This window comes from Salmo salar, chromosome 21 (assembly GCF_965601325.2).
Source record: "Salmo salar chromosome 21, fSalSal1, whole genome shotgun sequence".
NCBI lineage: Eukaryota > Metazoa > Chordata > Actinopteri > Salmoniformes > Salmonidae > Salmo > Salmo salar.
In genome coordinates this window covers 7324240-7342686 of record NC_138311.1, presented here as the reverse complement: position 1 = coordinate 7342686, position 18447 = coordinate 7324240, and the positions used below count along the sequence as shown (strand labels likewise).

Sequence of the window (18447 nt, the reverse complement as noted above, 5' to 3'; positions counted from 1 at the left end):
GATAGGACATTACATTGTGCATGACACAACAAATGTTTCCAACAATTGTTTACAGATAGATCATTTTTTATGAATTCACTGTATCACAATTCCAGTGGGTCAGAAGTTTACATCCACTAAGTTGACTGTGCCTTTAAACAGCTTGGAAAATTCCATAAAATGATGTCATGGCAATAGAAGCTTCTGATAGGCTAATTTACATAATTTCAGTCAATTGGAGGTTTACCTGTGGATGTATTTCAAGACCTACCTTCAAACTCAGTGCCTCTCTGCTTGACATCATAGAAAAATCAAAAGAAATCAGCCAAGACCTCAGAAAACAATTGTAGACCTCCAGAAGTCTGGTTCATCATTGGGAGCAATTTCCAAACACCTGAAGGTACCACATTCATCAGTACAAACAATAGTACACAAGTATAGACACCATGGGACCACGCATCCGTCATACCACTCAAGAAGGAGACTACGGTTTGCAACTGCACATGGGTACAAAGATTGTACTTTTTGGAGAAATTTCCTCTGGTCTGATGAAACAAAAATAGAACTGTTTGTCCATAATGACCATCGTTATGTTTGGAGGAAAAAGGGGAGGCTTGCAAGCCAAAGAACACCATCCCAACTGTGAAGCACGGGGGTGGCAGCATCATGTTTTGGGGGTGCTTTGCTGCAGGTGTACTTCACAAAATAGATGGCATCATGACGAGGGAAAATTATGTGGATATATTGAAGCAACATCTCAAGACATCAGTCAGGGAGTGAAAGCATGGTCGCAAATGGGTCTTCCAAATGGACAATGACCCCAAGCATACTTCCAAAGTTGTGGCAAAATGGTTTAAGGACAACAAAGTCAAGGTATTGTGGAAGGAACTGAAAAAGTGTGTGCGAGCAAGGAGGCCTACAAACCTGACTCAGTTACACCAGCTCTGTCGGAAGGAATGGGCCAAAATTCACCCAACTTATTGTGAGAAGCTCGTGGAAGGCTACCCAAAATGTTTGACCTAAGTTAAACAATTTAAAGGCAATGCTACCAAATACTAATTGAGTATATGTAAACTTCTGACCCATTGGGAATGTGATGAAAAAAATAAACCTGAAAAAAATCCTTCTCTCTACTATTATTCTGCCATTTCACATTCTTAAAATAAAGTGGTGATCCAAACTGACTTTAGACAGGGAATTTTTACTAGGATTAAATGTCAGGAATTGTGAAAAACTGAGTTTAAATGTATTTGGCTAAGGTGTATGTAAACATCCGACTTCAACTGTACTGCTGTACTGCACTGCTTTCCTCAGGTGTGGGTCAGATTGTGATAGAAAGTAATCCTCGAATTTGAGGAAAGGTTTGTCCCAGATGTGACCCAGTCAATTTACGCATGTGATCCATGTCCACATCACCCTCATCAGCCAGAGTTGAGAATAGGGGGAACATGCCTCTATCTACTAGGTCTCTCCAGACTCCCCAACTTATACTTGAAATTGCCAATTTTATAGTTTATTTGGAAAATGTCACTTGCATGTCCCTGCATAGATAGGTTGAGTTGGTTGAAATGGTCGAAATGGTCAAGTATATCAGAGAAGTATGCCAGTTTCGGAAATCATTCATCATCTTGCATGCAGGTGCAGAACTAGATCTTATTTCTTTTGGGTTAGAAATGCCTGGATTTCACGCCTCAGTACATAAACCCCGTTGATCAATTTCCACCTGGACAACCTGCGCACATCTGCATGTAAAAGCAGGTGACAGTGATCGAATCTAATTTTATTAGTCACATTCGCCAAATACAACAGGTAAGCTGTAAGCATTTCACCTTACAGTGAAATGCTTTCTTACGAGCCCCTAATCAACAATGCAGTTTAAAAAAATACAGATAAGAATAAGAAATAAAGTAACAAGTAATTAAAGAGTAGAAGTAAAATAACAACAGCGAGACTATATACAGGGGGGGTACCGGTACAGAGTCAATGTGTGGGGACACCAGTTACTAGTGTCATGCCTACTCCCATTCCCTTTCTCCAGCTTTCAACGTTGCTGGTCTACTAACCACCGGTCCTGGCAACCCACATAACGCACACCTGGCAACCATCATTACGCACACCTGCTCCCCATTGTTATGCACACCTGGACTTCATCTTTACCTTGATTACTCTCCCTTTATTGAGAAATCAGTAGCCTCCGTTTTCAGGCACTATGGGTTTTGTTCACATTCAGTACTCTTCCCCTGTTTTGTTTAGCTGCCCATTTTCTGTATTAAACTCCCCTTACGCACCTGCTTCCTAGTGTATATGTTACAGCCATAGCATGCTACCAGGAACAAAAGCGCATCCATCAGATAATGTGTGTGCAGAACCTGAATGACTAAATAGAACGCCATACTAAATCAGAGGCATTAATATAAATGGTGCAATATCAGCTGATGGCAATTCTCGGGTTTCCAGTCTTGATTGAATTAAGCATTTCATTGCTGAGGCATGTAAGAATTTAAACCTACAAGCATGAAGCTAAAGAGGAGGAAATTCTGAAGAGAGCAAATAAAGTACCTGAAACTCAAAGTAGGTAATGCGAAGACAGACTTACAGGGTGGCCACCTTTTTTAACACAGGATTTAGCACCTGTCTCTTTCAAAAGGTTGAAATCAGGGTGAGCTAAAGGCTGAAATGCACTTTAAAGAAACACAAAGTAAATCTGGAAAACCCAGTTTCCATTCTGGCTCTCACTGTTCATGGAAAAAAGATTCCGTATTAATTTCTGGACCCAGTATCCATACAATCCCACAAAATCTGATCCACAATTACATTTAAATGAATTGTAATTGTAAAATAGGCTAAAAGACTCCCTTTCACAGAGACCTAAAGCCTAGGTCAGCAGAGTTTTGAATCTAAGCCATCCACAATACCCAGCAATAAGGAAAGCATAAACACTACCCTCTCATAAAAAAAATGCAACACTGTGAGTGTTGAGGGCAGAATCTGGACGACTTGTTTACACTCAACTTTGCCTACTGTTTACCCAGACCCCACTGCACAGTTGACAGTCTAGTCTAACACTGAGTGTTGATAATGTCAATGCTAGTGATCTGGTCAGGGCCTCAAATGAAATCACATTTTGTGGTCGCATACACATATTTAGCAGATGTTATTGTGGGTGTAGTGAAAAGCTTGTGTTCCTAGCTCCAACATTGCAGTAATATCTAACAATGCACAATACATATGAATCTAAAAAAGTAAACAAATGGAATTAAGAAATATTAGGATGACCAATGTCGGAGTCAGGAGTACGTGTGTGTATATATGTGTATATATACAGTACCAGTCAAAAGTTTGGACACACCTACTCATTCAAGGGTTTTTATTTTTACTATTTTTGTAGAATAATAGTGAAGACATCAAAACTATGAAATAACACATATAGAATCATCTAGTAAACAAAAAAGTGTAAAACAAATAAAAAATATTTTATATTTTAGATATTTCAAAGTAGTGTCATGACGTGGCCCTTTTTGGGTATAGCTAGTGGCTTCCCTCTCTCTCGCTCTCTCCTACACCCAGGTTCTGTTATCTCAGGTCGTAAATTCCTGGAGGAGACTCTCTCCCCCTGGCCGTGCAGAAAGAGACACATAGAGAGAACAAAGGATTTCACATGGTGAACTCCTAAATCCACAAAATAGGGATTTCATAGAAAATGTCCACTTGTGAGAAGGTGCGAATGGTCTGTGGACACTTAAGGGACAGGTATCACAAGTGTGTTTCATTTGGTGACCTCAGAGATGACAGGAAACACACATGACTATACCTCTGAATATGTACATTTCTCAATTATGGGGTTTGCATCTAATTCTTGTTTAAAATGAATGAATAAAGATTAAACTATTTGTGAAATGATATAATATGATGTTAAACCTTTAATGTGAAAGAATTGTATCCCTTTAAAGTCATTGGCCCGCCCCCGTGAGCACAGACATGATCTGGAGTCATGGAACAGCCCTTTTCTACTATTACGAATACAACCCCCTCCTGAGGAAATCCTCCTCAGACCATGTGTACCTCGATGGACACTAAGGGGAAACTTCAGTATAAGCTAAGGTTGTAATGGTTGTCAAATTCCTAACCATACCACGTGGAGCATTGGCTACACGGCTGGAAATGGTTAAACTCTGAGACTATCGATCCCTACCGAATAAGAACAAATCATAGATAATAATTACTAGTCTGCAGCTAGAAATTATGTCAATCTGGGATGCGAAGACCGACAACCGCCGAAACATCTATTCTATGAGAACATTTCTGAATGGTAGTCTGAAGTGTTCATTCTAACCACCTAAGACTTCAAGGAAGCAGAGAGAGAGGCGCTTTGATGATCGGACTCTCCGCACACTGACGATTCCAACAGAGATCACAACGACACACTGGGCGTAAATATATATTGATTGCAAATATTCCCGAATGAGTGAGCGTTCATGTGCAAAGGGTTAGCATTTCAATTAATATACAGTTGAAGTGAGAAAATTACATACACCTTAGCCAAATACATTTAAACTCAGTTTTTCACAATTCCTTTCATCACATTCCCAGTGAGTCAGAAGTTTAGATACACTCAATTAGTATTTGGTAGAATTGCTTTTAAATTGTTTCAATTGGGTCAAACGTTTTGGGTAGCATTCCACAAGCTTCCCACAATAGGTTGGGTGAATTTTGGCCCATTCTTCCTGACAGAGCTGGTGTAACTGAATTAGATTTGTAGGCCTACTTGCTCGTACACACTTCTTCAGTTCTGCCCACATATTTTCTATAGGATTGAGGTCAGGGCTTTGTGATGGCCACTCCAATACCTTGACTTTGTTGTCCTTAAGCCATTTTGCCACAACTTTGGAAGTATGCTGTCCATTTGGAAGACCCATTTGCGACCACGCTTTAACTTCCTGACTGATGTCTTGAGATGTTGAATCAATATAGCCACATCATTTTACTTCCTCATGATGCCATCTATTTTGTGAAGTGCACCAGTCCCTCCTGCAGCAAAGAACCCCCACAACATGATGCTGCCATCCCCGTGCTTCACGGTTGGGATGGTGTTCTTCGGCTTGCAAGCCTCCCCCCTTTTCCTCCAAACATAACGATGGTCATTATGGCCAAACAAGTTCTATTTTTGTTTCATCAGACCAGAGGAAATTTCTCCAAAAAGTACAATCTTTGTCCCCATTGTGCAGTTGCAAACCGTAGACTGGCTTTTTTATGGTGGTTTTGGAGCAGTGGCTTCTTCCTTGCTTTTGCGTGCAGCCTTTCAGGTTATGTCGATATAGGACTTGTTTTACTGTGGATATAGATACTTTTGTACCTGTTTCCTCCAGCATCTTCACAAGGTCCTTTCCTGTTGTTCTGGGATTGATTTGCACTTTTCGCAAAAGTACATTCATCTCTAGGAGACAGAACACGTCTCCTTCCTGAGTGGTATTATGTCAAGCAAGAGGCACTGAGTTTGAAGGTAGGCCTTGAAATACATCCACAGGTACACCTCCAATTGACACAAATGATGTCAATTAGCCTATCAGAAGCTTCTAAATCCATGACATAATTTTCTGGAATTTTCCAAGCTGTTTAAAGGTACAGTAAACTTAGTGGATGTAAACTTCTGACCCACTGGAATTGTGATACAGTGAATTATAAGTGAAATAATCTGTCTGTGAACAATTGTTGGAAAAATGTCTTGTGTCATGTCCTATCTGACTTGCCAAAACTATAGTTTGTTAACAAGAAATTTGTAGAGTGGTTGAAAAACGAGTTTTAACCTGTTATGGCTAGGGGGCAGTATTTTCACGGCTGGATAAAAAACGTACCCGATTTAATCTGGTTACTACTCCTGCCCAGTAACTAGAATATGCATATAATTATTGGCTTTGGATAGAAAACACTCCAAAGTTTCTAAAACTGTTTGAATGGTGTCTGTGAGTATAACAGAACTCAAATGGCAGGTCAAAACCTGAGAGATTCCTTTACAGGAAGTGGCCTGTCTGACCATTTCTTGAACTTCTTTGCCATCTCTATCTTTTACAAAGGATCTCTGCTCTAACGTGACACTTCCTACGTCTTCCATGGGCGCTCAGAGCCCTGGAAAAACCTGAATGTCGTCATCCCAGCCCCAGGCTGAAACACATTATCGCCTTTCTCAAGTGGCCGATCAAGGGACTGTGGGCTTAGGCGCGTGCCCTGGCCGCCCCCGTCTTTGTGATTTTTCCTCTGTTTGCCGAAAAGGAGATTCCCGGTCGGAATATTATCGCTTTTTTACGAGATAAATTACATAAAAATTGATTTTAAACAGCGGTTGACATGCTTCGAAGTACGGTAATGGAATATTTAGACATTTTTTGTCACGAATTGCGCCATGCGCGCGACCCTGATTTACCATTTCGGATAGTGTCTGGGACGCACGAACAAAACGCCGCTATTCGGATATAACGATGGATTATTTTGGACCAAACCAACATTTGTTATTGAAGTAGCAGTCCTGGGAGTGCATTCTGACGAAGACAACAAAAGGTAATCAAACTTTTATAATAGTAAATCTGATTTTGGTGAAGGCTAAACCTGCCGGGTGTCTAAATAGCTAGCCCGTGATGGCTGGGCTATGTACTTAGAATATTGCAAAATGTGCTTTCACCAAAAAGCTATTTTAAAATCGGACATATCGAGTGCATAGAGGAGTTCTGTATCTATAATTCTTAAAATAATTGTTATGCTTTTTGTGAACGTTTATCATGAGTAATTTAGTAAATTGTTAGCAAATTCCCCGGAAGTTTGCTGGGGGTATGCTAGTTCTGAACGTCACATGCTAATGTAAAAAGCTGTTTTTTGATATAAATATGAACTTGATTGAACAAAACATGCATGTATTGTATAACATAATGTCCTAGGTGTGTCATCTGATGAAGATCATCAAAGGTTTGGGCTGCATTTAGCTGTCTTCTGGGTTTTTGTGACATTATATGCTAGCTTGAAAAATGGGTGTCTGATTATTTCTGGCTTGGTACTCTGCTGACATAATCTAATGTTTTGCTTTCGCTGTAAAGCCTTTTTGAAATCGGACAGTGTGGTTAGATAAAGGAGAGTCTTGTCTTTAAAATGCTGTGAAATAGTCATATGTTTGAAAAATTGAAGTTTTTGTATTTTTGAGGAATTTGTAATTCGCGCCACGCCTATCATTGGATATTGGAGCAGGTGTTCCGCTAGCGGAACGTCTAGATGTAAGAGGTTAATGACTCCAACATAAGTGTATGTAAACTTCCGACTTCAACTGTATCTACAGTACTAAATCCATGTGTATGTATAGTGCGTATGTTATCGTTTGTGTGTGTGTGTGTGTTTGTGTGTGTGTGTATGCATGTGTCTGTGGCAATGTTTGTGTTGCTTCACAGTCCCCGCTGTTCCATAAGGTGTTTTTTTATCTGTTTTTTAAATCTAATTTTACTGCTTGCGTCAGTTACTTGATGTGGAATAGAGTTCCATGTAGTCATGGCTCTATGTAGTACTGTGTGCCTCCCATAGTTTTTCTGGACTTGAGGACTGTGAAGAGACCTCTTGTGGCATGTCTTGTGGGGTATGCATGGGTGTCTGAGCATTCAACATGTCAATACCTCTCATAAATAAAAGTACTGATGAAGTCTTTGCTTTATTATATACAGACTTCTCCCCATCTTAGCTACTACTGCATCAATATGTTTTGACCATGACAGTTTACAATGTAGGGTTACTCTAAACAGCTTAGTCATCTCAACTTGCTCAATTTCCACATTATTTATTACAAGATGTATTTGAGGTTTAGGGTTTAGTGCGTGTTTTGTTCCAAATACAATGCTTTTAGTTTTAGAAATATTTAGTGCTAACTTATTCCTTGCCACCCACTCTGAAACTAACTGCAGCTCTTTGTTGAGTGTTGCAGTCATTTCAGTCACTGTAGTAACTGACGTGTATAGTGTTGAGTCATCCACATACATAGACACTTTGGCTTTACTCAAAGTCAGTGGCATGTCGTTAGTAAAAATTGAAAAAAGCAAGGGGCTTAAACAGCTACCCTGGGGAATTCCTGATTCTAACTGGATTATATTTGAGAGTCTTCCATTAAAGAACACCCTCTGTATTCTGTTAGACAAGTAACTCTTTATCCACATTATAGCAGGGGGTGTAATATACCTCAAGAATACGTAATATAGAATAGCATATAATAGTATTATGGAATAGCATACAGTGCACTCTGAAAGTATTCAAACCCCTTGACTCTTTCCACAATTTTATTCTAAATCAGCCTACACACAATACCCCATAATAAAAAAGTGAAAACAGGTTTAGACATTTTTGCTAATTTATTACAATATAAAAACTGAAATTTCACATTTACATAAGTTTTCAGAGCCTTTACTCAGTACTTTATTGAAGCACCTGTGGCAGCGATTACAGCCTCGAGTCTTCTTGGGTATGAAGCTACAGGCTTGGCACACCTGTATTTGGGGAGTTTTTCCCATTCTTCTCTGTAGATCCTCTCAAGCTCTGTCAGGATGGATAGGGAGTGTCGCTGCACAGCTATTTTCAGGTCTCTCCAGAGATGTTTGATCGGGTTCAAGTCAGGGCTCTGGCTGGACCACTCATGGACATTACCCCAAAAGACTCCAGGCTGTAATCACTGCCAAAGGTGCTTCAACAAGGTACTGAGTAAAGGTTTTGAATACTTACGTAAATGTGATATTTCCGTTTTTTATTTTTAATGCATTTGCATACATTTCTAAAAACTAGTTTTTGCTTTGTCATTATGGGGTATTGTGTGTAGGTTGATGAGGGAAACAACTATTTAATACATTTTAGTATAAAGCTGTAACGTAACAAAAATTTGAATTAAGGGTTAAGGGGTCTCAATACTTTCCGAATGCACTGTACATAGTCAGCAGCCTCTAAGGTGCAAGGTTGAGTACCGGGTGGTAGCCAGTAAGTAACAGTGAGTAAAGTTCATGGCAGGGTACTGGGCGGAGGCCGGTTAGTGGTGAGTATTTAACAGTCTGATGGCCTTGAGGTGGAGGCTGTTTTTCATTTCGATCTAAACAGGATCTAGGAATTTACTCTACTGAACTATAATATGGGTAACAGAAAAAAATGCTTTGTGATTCATGCTTTTTGCTATACATGCCATCTCACAGAAGTCTAATTTGTTATTGTCCGGTACTAGTGATCAGTACAGTATTCAACTACAATACATACTCAACTACAGTGTGTTCTGAGGCCTCCAGTCAAAGCAGACAATGTTTACATAGTCTAGACAAGGCCAAACCCTTCCAACTGTCTATCCTACTCATCTACTACCTATCTACTACCTATCCACTTCATATAAAAATACTGAGAAAAAGGCTTATAAGCTGCTAGATGGCTGTGCTCTCCATTCATGTGCTGAAGTCTTTTCAGGGTCACTCGAAAGCCACTTCTGTGCCGAGAAGTGTCTCTGCCGAGAAGTGTCTCTGCCGAGGCAGCTAAGCTGACCAACATGTCATCACTATGGCTTTCACTCTGCCTGGCTGCACAAAGAAAAACATGGAGCACACTCATTTCCATATTGCACAGGTCATTATGAGCCAGAAACACAACAAGCTAAATATAGAGATAAAACAGTGTGGGCTAGAAAAAAACACAATTATTGCCTTTATTCACAAACCAGTTTCCAAACATCTCTCTGATTCATTCTGCCATGAAACCCATTTTTAGGTGAAAACTGATGTTTAGGGCGCTACAACTTTTGGCTCATACTTTATCTTCATGACCACTTTATTGACATAATCAGATTGCTCAAATTAGCTTTCAATTTGAGATAAGTGCACCGTATTGTGGAGAGCAAAAAGTGATCTTTCATGTTTTTCAGGATGAGTCAAACACACCTATTTTTCAGTGGCAATTGACTAGACTATAACTGGCTAAATAGACCCAGCAAAAAACTATAAATAAACAAAAATTATTTTTCCTTGAATTTTATTAAAAAGAGTTGAGACTAAATTATCTCTGTGACTAAAATCTGACCATTAAATGGACTGGACAAGAATCTTTGGGGAGATTGAGAGCTTTACCGTGATAAGCACAATTAATATTAGCAGCACAGATGCACCGTACAGTTCTGTTCAGCAGAGGGAAGGACCCGACACACACAGCCTAGCCTACATCAGCTGGTCAACTATGGGGGAGCAAGCGATGAGTGTGGGCAGACAGGCTCCGTTTCGGCTCTGCCTCTGATTATACACATCGTGCATGCAACTCTCTTGCTTCCCCATAGCTATCCAGTCACCACCAGCCTTCTAGTAAGATACCATTTGCCTGCTTAAGAAACACAAGCTGCTTTACAAAATAGAAAACCATTGAAGATGCTCTATGCAGAAATCGCTCCAACATTTCCTTGTTGATAAAATTCTAATAGTTTGCCTAATTTCAGTTTATGTGACAAAACAAGCAGTTATTGCACCATCTAATCCGCTGTGGAATATATTTACCACAAGCAAAAATATTGTCTATTCAACTGTTTGAAGCTGGTGTACAAAATCGAAAGTTAAAGACGCAAAAATGAAACTTCTGAATGGAAGCATAAAAATCGCACACACAGATCTACTGCTTCGTAGACTTGCTTTCAACATGAATGAAAGATCAATAACTCACATTTCTATGGGAATCGGGTCTGGTCACCCAAAAAGTTACATACAGTAATGTAGCTTCAAGTTTAATAGTAAAACAACAGTCTAGCTATGTTTTCCTCTCCTTTTTGAATTTGTAATCTCGCTCAACCCTTCCACTTTCCCCATTGCATTTTGTAGCCAGGTTCTGTAGCCAACGTACTAGCCAAGTCTCCATCTTTCCTCAGAGAAAATGTCTTCAATCTAACTATTACCATAAAAAAAGTTATTACCCATAATACCAGCACTACATTTTTTTTTTTTTATCGTGCATTGACCGGTCGCATTTTACATTCATAAAACATATCGCGGGCCGTACTAAAACTAGGCTACTTGCGGACCGGCCCGTTAGGCTACACCTTTTTCAGTCATGTTACCTCATTAGCTAGCTATAGCTAACAACCTGGGGCTCGTTCAGCAGGATGCAACATTTTGGAACGTTCAGATAGACATATGTTATGTAGAACAAACATGCCTTTCTGACATGTTGAATAAGGAATAATGTCGGCTCTATTCATGGAATTTCTAAAATTAAAGGCCATTTAGTTGACTAAAATGGCAGACATTTTCAAAACGGTAACACTATTGTGGAATTCAGAAGGACCATTTCCCATTTTTACAGTCTTTGGTATGATTCCGCTGTGGTTCGAACTCCCCACGTTCCAATCTCAGGGCAGACACACCACAATGCCACTGAGTTGGTTCTATACTAAACTGTGACATGGCCTTTAATTTGTTCCAATTACAGGATTAGAAGTTCTCATACCTTTGTTCATGAAACAGGTTGAAAGTAAAACATTCTGTCTGCTAGGCCGAGTTCTAACTGAAACAGCTTGAGAGGATTTTCCACAGCAATTGTGACCTATTCCAACCTCATGGCTGCTATATTCTCCCAGTTACAGCTGTAGTTAGTCCGAATTTGCTCCTTATATGGGCATTGCAAAGTAGCTTTAGTAGCCATTTGTTTACATACGCATGTAACTGGTAGGATGTGAACCCCCCAGTCTCCTGCTCCATAACCAAACGTCTTATCAATAAGATACCAAAAATATTCCGTCTTTGGCCGAGGGTGGTTTAAGTCGCAGGCAGAGCTACCTCATCAATAGAACATTTAAACTCCCCTCCGCTACACTCATCCCAGAAATGTTTCATTTCACTCTGTACTAATTTGAATATACTGTGTGTTATTGTTAAACCATTTGGTTTTCAGGAGATTCATGGCAAGAAGTACTGTATATGGCAGAAATATATTACATTTAAAAATCAAACAATTATAGGAATGAATTTTTGTAGATTAAAGGTATTGCAAAATAGTTGCTCAGGTTGCAGTATTTTAGTAAAATAGCTGATAAGGCCCTCAGGGGACAATCTGTGGTGGCTCCACATATCTTCCTCTGTGCCAAATATGGTGTGTTAATCTGAAAATATGCCTTCTGAACTGCAAATTATAACACCGTCTGTGGCCATTTCATAAGATGACTGCCAAGGCCCCCATGGGCCAAATCTCTGGGGGCTCCATATCTAAATCTTTTCAGGGTCCATAAATCTACCTAATGGTCAAATTTGGAGCCTTTATCTTAAACAATACATCTGAATACTAAAATATAGTAGCTGTGTTCGAATACCCATACTAATATACTGTATACCAAATACTTAATGAGCATACACCACATACTATCATTTTAGTATAATGTAAACAAACAATATCCTTTCATTTGAGTGTACTAGCGCTTCGCCTGTTTACCGGAAGTAGATGATGTTGCTATGCAACTTCTTGTTAGCTTGTTAGCATAGCTAACAAATTACCAGCTAGACATCTTACAACAACAATGTCCATTGAGAACACACAACGAATATACCACTTGGCTATGCTAAGAATGACGTGAATAATCAAGTCAATAAACGTTGGGTAGTTAGTTAGATAGCATATACAGTAGTTACTATACTGGCAAGTTTGATATATTAATAGCCAACTAACGTTAGGTAGCTAGCTAAAATACCGGTACATACTAGCAACTGCTGTAATGATATGCTATGTAGCCAGCGTAGCTAACAATTGTCAGCCAACACAACATGTAACGTAACTTATTTGAAGTCATTACTTTATTATATTGCTCAACATTTATTTTACATTTGTCATAATTAGTTAAAGCAATGAATTTCTATACTCTCTCATTGGACTTCGGCTGCATATTTTCCACCATATTCTTCAATCTGAAAATGGTGTGAAGTCATTTTCTGAGGAATTGCATTATCGGCCCTAAAAGCACAGCAATAGTGTCCACTGCTTGTTTACTTCGTATTTTGGTGAATGTAGTACGACATCCGGGATCTTTTGGCATACTAACTATATCCATACTATGACCAACAAGCATACCACATACTCAATATACATCACAAATAGTACAGTTAGTGCAGTTAGTATGAGTATTTGAACACAGCTCTAGTTACTGTCGGCGGCCATTTTGAAAAATTGCGGCCACACCCCCTCTGGGGCCAAATCTGGGGTGGCTCCATATCTAAATCTTTTCAGGCTTCATACATCTACGATTTGGTGCTTTTCACAAAAGAATATGATTGTTTCAGATTTTTAGAGCTAAGCGGCCCACTGGGCTCTATTACACTAAATGGCCATGATCTGTGCAATACATGGCCAAGCTCCCACATGCTGCTTGTCTCCCACAAATCATGCTGCAAGGTCAATGTAATGTGGGGTTCACACATTAACACTACACCAGCAGCTATCCAAACATGATCTTACTGTATAGAACCTATAACTCTAGGAGGGAGCCCCATGCTTAATCAGGCCTCTTGGCTACAGTTCTGAGGTGTACTCTGCTGGCACAACAGAAAATAAAAACAAGAAAAGTTTCAGGTAGAAATTGAGGGTCTAGAATGGACATTGCTATTTTCCATATTAAATGTCTTCTCTGCATTCTATTTCTCAACATTACCCTTAAACTGTGCCCACTAAGAACACCTGAAGTCTGTTCCCTGTGAATGAGCCAATCGAAGGGGCACACTGGCCAAAAGGCCTCTCCAACCATCTGGCAGGATATGACATACAGTATGTGCTGCAGATGATGTATCAATTAAAGTTAAAAGAGGACAGGCGCCAGGCATGCAGGCAGGCGAGTTTCACACAGATGGTCCCTGTTAGCCTGTCTGACACCTAGCAGATGTGTATCCTAATATAGTTAAATAACTAAATATAGTTTCAAAGAGTTCCAAAACGTTGATGGAACAACTAATTTGCCACACATGGATCTAGACATTAACCATTCGGATGAGTAATGGCATCAGTTGTAGTGAATCATGAAGTCATGAAACTTGGAGAAAATGTTCACTCCAAAATAAATTACCCTTGGGGACAAACTCTTTCATATGTGCCTTAAAAATGGCTCCAAACCCGCCCAAATGTCTGTGCTGCAGCGTGGAAAAAAACTAAGACTTTGTTGGAGAGCACAGAGGAGCAATAAAGTATAGCTAGGTTGATTTACAAAGCAACTCCTTCAAAAATATTTTCCTTATGCTGCTCTGCCAGTGTTTAATGATAAGAGCTTCTCCAAAAGCCTGGCTGTGGGAGTACAACTGTGTAGGGAGTACAGTTTCGGGAGTGAAATGGAAAAGATTAAGCACTTACAAAAACATACTCATGACTAACTTCACTGACTCCACTTTTGAAATACAGCATTACGTTTTTTCTTTGTGCCTCTGCTGAAATACATTTTCAACAATATCATGCTTTTTAAATCATAGAAATGGTCACATCAAACAGTCCTGGTGCAGTAGCGCATAACACAACTATTTATGACTATTTTCAATGTAACTCAATTCTGCATTCACTTGGGGGAAAGAATAAAATGTATTTTCTGACCATATCCCTCTGCATGTCATAAAACACAGTGATGAAGGCAGAGCTAAATTCCAGTGTCTACACTTGGACAGCCATGGATGTGAGGGTAAAGATTAATGATGTACACCTGGTTTCCCCGACTCTAGATTTCATATGGAAGGACCAAACTCCCCCAGGTTTCTCAGTCCATCTGGCTGGTAGTGTGGAAAACGCTCTTTCTTCACACTTTCCACTATCCCATTCGTTACAGAGGGTGTGGTTTGGAGCTGGAGCTGAAAACATCTCTACACTCAACCGCCACCGATCAGTGGTGTTGAATCGCCAATGTGGGGACACAATCTATTCCAGTAAGCCTGACGTTTCTATGTCAAGCCAGTTCTATCCGTCTGGAATACAGTATATTTATGTATACTAACAGCTATTGGGGGACACTTATGTTACGCTAAATGGACAAATGCAAAAATAATATGCATATTAAAAGAAGCAAACAATGAACAAGTGACTCTGGGACACTTTGACATGAGCTTCTTGGAGAACACATTTAATTCAGTGCTGCTATTTTGATATGCCTGTTTACACAGGGCTCCAATAAAGCCTTAAATGAACACTACATTGGAATTAGGTCAAACGCTTCTCAAATACACCACACGTCCGTGGAGGAGAGCGTGACTGCCCAACTTTGTGGAATGCAGTCCCTTATATGTTCACAACTCTGGTCTGATAAATTATCTGCACTTGGACTTCATCTTGATGGTGGTATTTCAAGGTTTTTCCAAAGTGAACAACAACAAAAAACAAATTTCAAACAAGCACTCAATGTCGAGTTGAAGAGATTATGCGTTTTAGCAGTTCTGGACTGGTTCCGACTGACATTTTGGTGTACAAAGCAATCTGTGAACATTGTAGGGTCCTGAGCCTTATAGTGCCAGAAAGATCCATCTGGCTGCTCTCCACTACTACTCTCTCAGCGGAGCAGACTTGAAGTGTCAGGTTTTAGACCACACATTTGCATAGGGAGTGCCATATTTTCTGGCCTATCCAGACAAATAATTGTTTTGCTCTTCCTGTGAGTGATGGAGCCCAGCTTGGGAGACAGCATATGGAAGGTGTCAGTCTAGCAAATCCTGGGATATTCACATCTGGTTCTAGAGCTCTCAACATGAAAAAATACTCAAGTTAACTTTCCCATGGTCACAGATGGACAAAGCTTCAGCTTAAAGCTGAAGTTCTAACGAGTCTGCACACATTTGAAATGTTTCTCTGCGCCACTCAGTGTGCGTTTGGAAGAAAAATATCTGTCAGTTATATGAAATGGTGCCAATATTGTACTGTCACTAAGTATGATCATATTTATTTTACAGCTATAAGAAAGGTGAAACATTACATAATTGGAATGTTACTATATTTAGAAAGCATTTCAGTCATTTCAAGACCAATTGCTCCACTTTTGATGAATAGAAAAAAAATCTAATGATTTTTTAATTTTCATAATATTTGTACTATAAACTTGAGCTTGTGTACTCAAAAGTGACTACACCCCTAATTTAAATATATATTTTTAAATACCAGAAAGGTGAATTCCAGACTTTTCTAAAACTATTCAACATTACCAGTTATTGCAGTTATTGTTTATGGCCAGCTCATGAACAATAATTATAATTTCTTTGGGTATGTCTATTTAGGCAGAAATCTACATTTTGCCCTATCATTAAAGGGCAACTCCACCACTTTTCAACCTCATTTTCATTATATCTAGCACAACACCAATGTCAACATATGTGAAAATGGCGAATTTCAAAGTTTTGTAGAAAAAATATATAAAGTTAAAAAGTTCTACCCAATGAGATTTGCGGTGATGTGGAGAACAAGAAAATACCCTCCCTTGGGCTGTAAAGATTGAAAATCACAGTTTTTACTTTTAATTCTACCCTGTGATGTCTCAAAAAATGTTATGACCTTATCTTTTTAACTATAGATCATAGAAAAGCGCTGTTTCCACATATGCAGACACTGGTTTGGTGCAGGAGGTGATGAATATGAGGTTGAAAAGTGATGGAATTGCCCTTTAAGCACTCCTCATTCACCTCTAAACCTTCCACTCTTCAACCACTCTAAGTGTAGGTATCACTCTGCCTTCAAACACATGGTGTCTGATATTTATGAGAGATAAAAACGTGTCAGACAAAACCTATTATTATGCAAGATGTGCTTGCATGCTCACATGTTATAATGAGGCAACCTACCATGGCCAGTTTCAGGCAAACACAAGTTCAAACTTATCACTTACCCTGAGCTGAAATAGCTGTATTCCACAGCCTTTGGTAAAAACAAAAATCTGCAAAAGGACAAAGGCCTTTAGGTCATTATCCTCCTGGTATTTCCTCTCTGTGCAGCTGGCTTGTTCAGCTCCCCTGAAGGAAGGCGGATGAGCGTGGTGGAGATGGGGCTGATAGACCGCAGAGGAGTCTTGGTTATCGGCACACACTGAAACTCAGCACTTCAGAAACAGACTGACACCCTCCCGATCACTCTGCAGAGGAACTGTGGCACTGACTCTAAGGTTGAGATGGAACAAACACCCAACCTCCTGGAGCACTGCCACTCTTTTCCTCCTCCCACTTTCTCCAAAGAGGGAAAAAATGAAAAGATTGAGGAGGGGTAGGGGAGAAAAAAAGTCTTAAACAAGAACCAGATGCACAGCCCTGTTTGATCTAGATGTGATGTCACAAACCTAGAGCAGGATTCTCCCCTCCTTCCCTTCCTCCAACACTGCAGGGCCCTTTTGGTTAACCTGGCAACCTGGAGATCTGGATATTTGTTTCAAAAGGAAAAAAACAACAACACAAAAACAGCATCATTAAGTTATCACCGTACTCTTTTGTTTTTGCTCTTGATGTCAAAGTTGAGTCAAGTTTGCAAGCAGTTTAAGTAACTGGCATGTGGTGGTAATGTGACGCACCCCTGGCGATTCCCTCTCATTTAGCCATGCTAAATGGAATGACAAGGCTCTTTGAAACTTGGGACAGAGGTTTACCTCTGGGTCTCGGTTCAGCTGGTTCTGGGTGAGAGGGATAGCGAGAGAGAAGAAGAGAGAATAAACAGGTCCCGTGCTGTGAAAATCATTCCAGGGTCATTGACTGTGCACAACATCTCAGAATGTGGATGGATGATTTGTTGGTCTGCCAAGACCTTGGTTTGGAGCCCCCACAAACAAGATGATTACACTTGCTTAGTGTCAAGATGTTCTTCAGGAATGTGCAAGACAGTGTTGAGCACTAATAAAATAGTTTGGCACCAGATGGAAATGCAATACTGCTGCTAGTGAAAGTCTGCTAAAACAACCACACAATGCCATGGACCTAATTAAAATACAGTCATATACTGGTGCAAAAGTCCCTGATAATGCTTTGTAAAGTTTTTGTTGCAACTTCTTGAAACGACAGTGCAGAACCTCAAGGGCCCCATTTTGACAAATTTAAAAAAGACCGCAATACTCCCAATACTATTTTATAATTTATTCCAACCTCTAATTCTGGGAAGTTTATGCAGGCTGCCAATAATTCATGCAAGGTAAAAGTGCATATACAAAATACATGATATAATGTAACTGCTTTAATTTCATTCTGAACTTGCATTATGAGAATTTAAGTTATTCTATGATATCACCCTAACATCCCAAAAATGTACGAAATGTTCAAATCTAAGCCAATGAGAAGAATGGCTACAGAAAAAAAAAGCCTAATAGAGTAGCTGTAAGTAGAGGCCGCAGCATGTTTCTGAATATGAGAAAACCCAGGCGTTCTCCCAGTTGTCACTGCACTGTTAAATTAACATTTGTTCTTCACATTCGTTTAAACATTGCTGCACATTTCTACAAGCTATAAGCTAAGAAAAATAAGAAATTCC

At 39.6% G+C, this 18447-nt stretch overlaps 1 protein-coding gene across 2 annotated transcripts in view; it reads right to left on the bottom strand.

Annotated features, from left to right (window-relative positions):
• LOC106581666 (collagen alpha-3(VI) chain) overlaps positions 1 to 17121 on the bottom strand; it is a 108038-nt gene extending 90917 nt beyond the window's left edge. For both annotated transcript variants that reach the window (XM_014163871.3, XM_014163872.3), the window contains exon 1: positions 16829 to 17121. The gene's annotated coding sequence lies outside the window, so the exon portion shown is untranslated. The remainder of the gene's footprint in view (positions 1 to 16828) is intronic.
• Positions 17122 to 18447: the final 1326 nt, after the last annotated feature.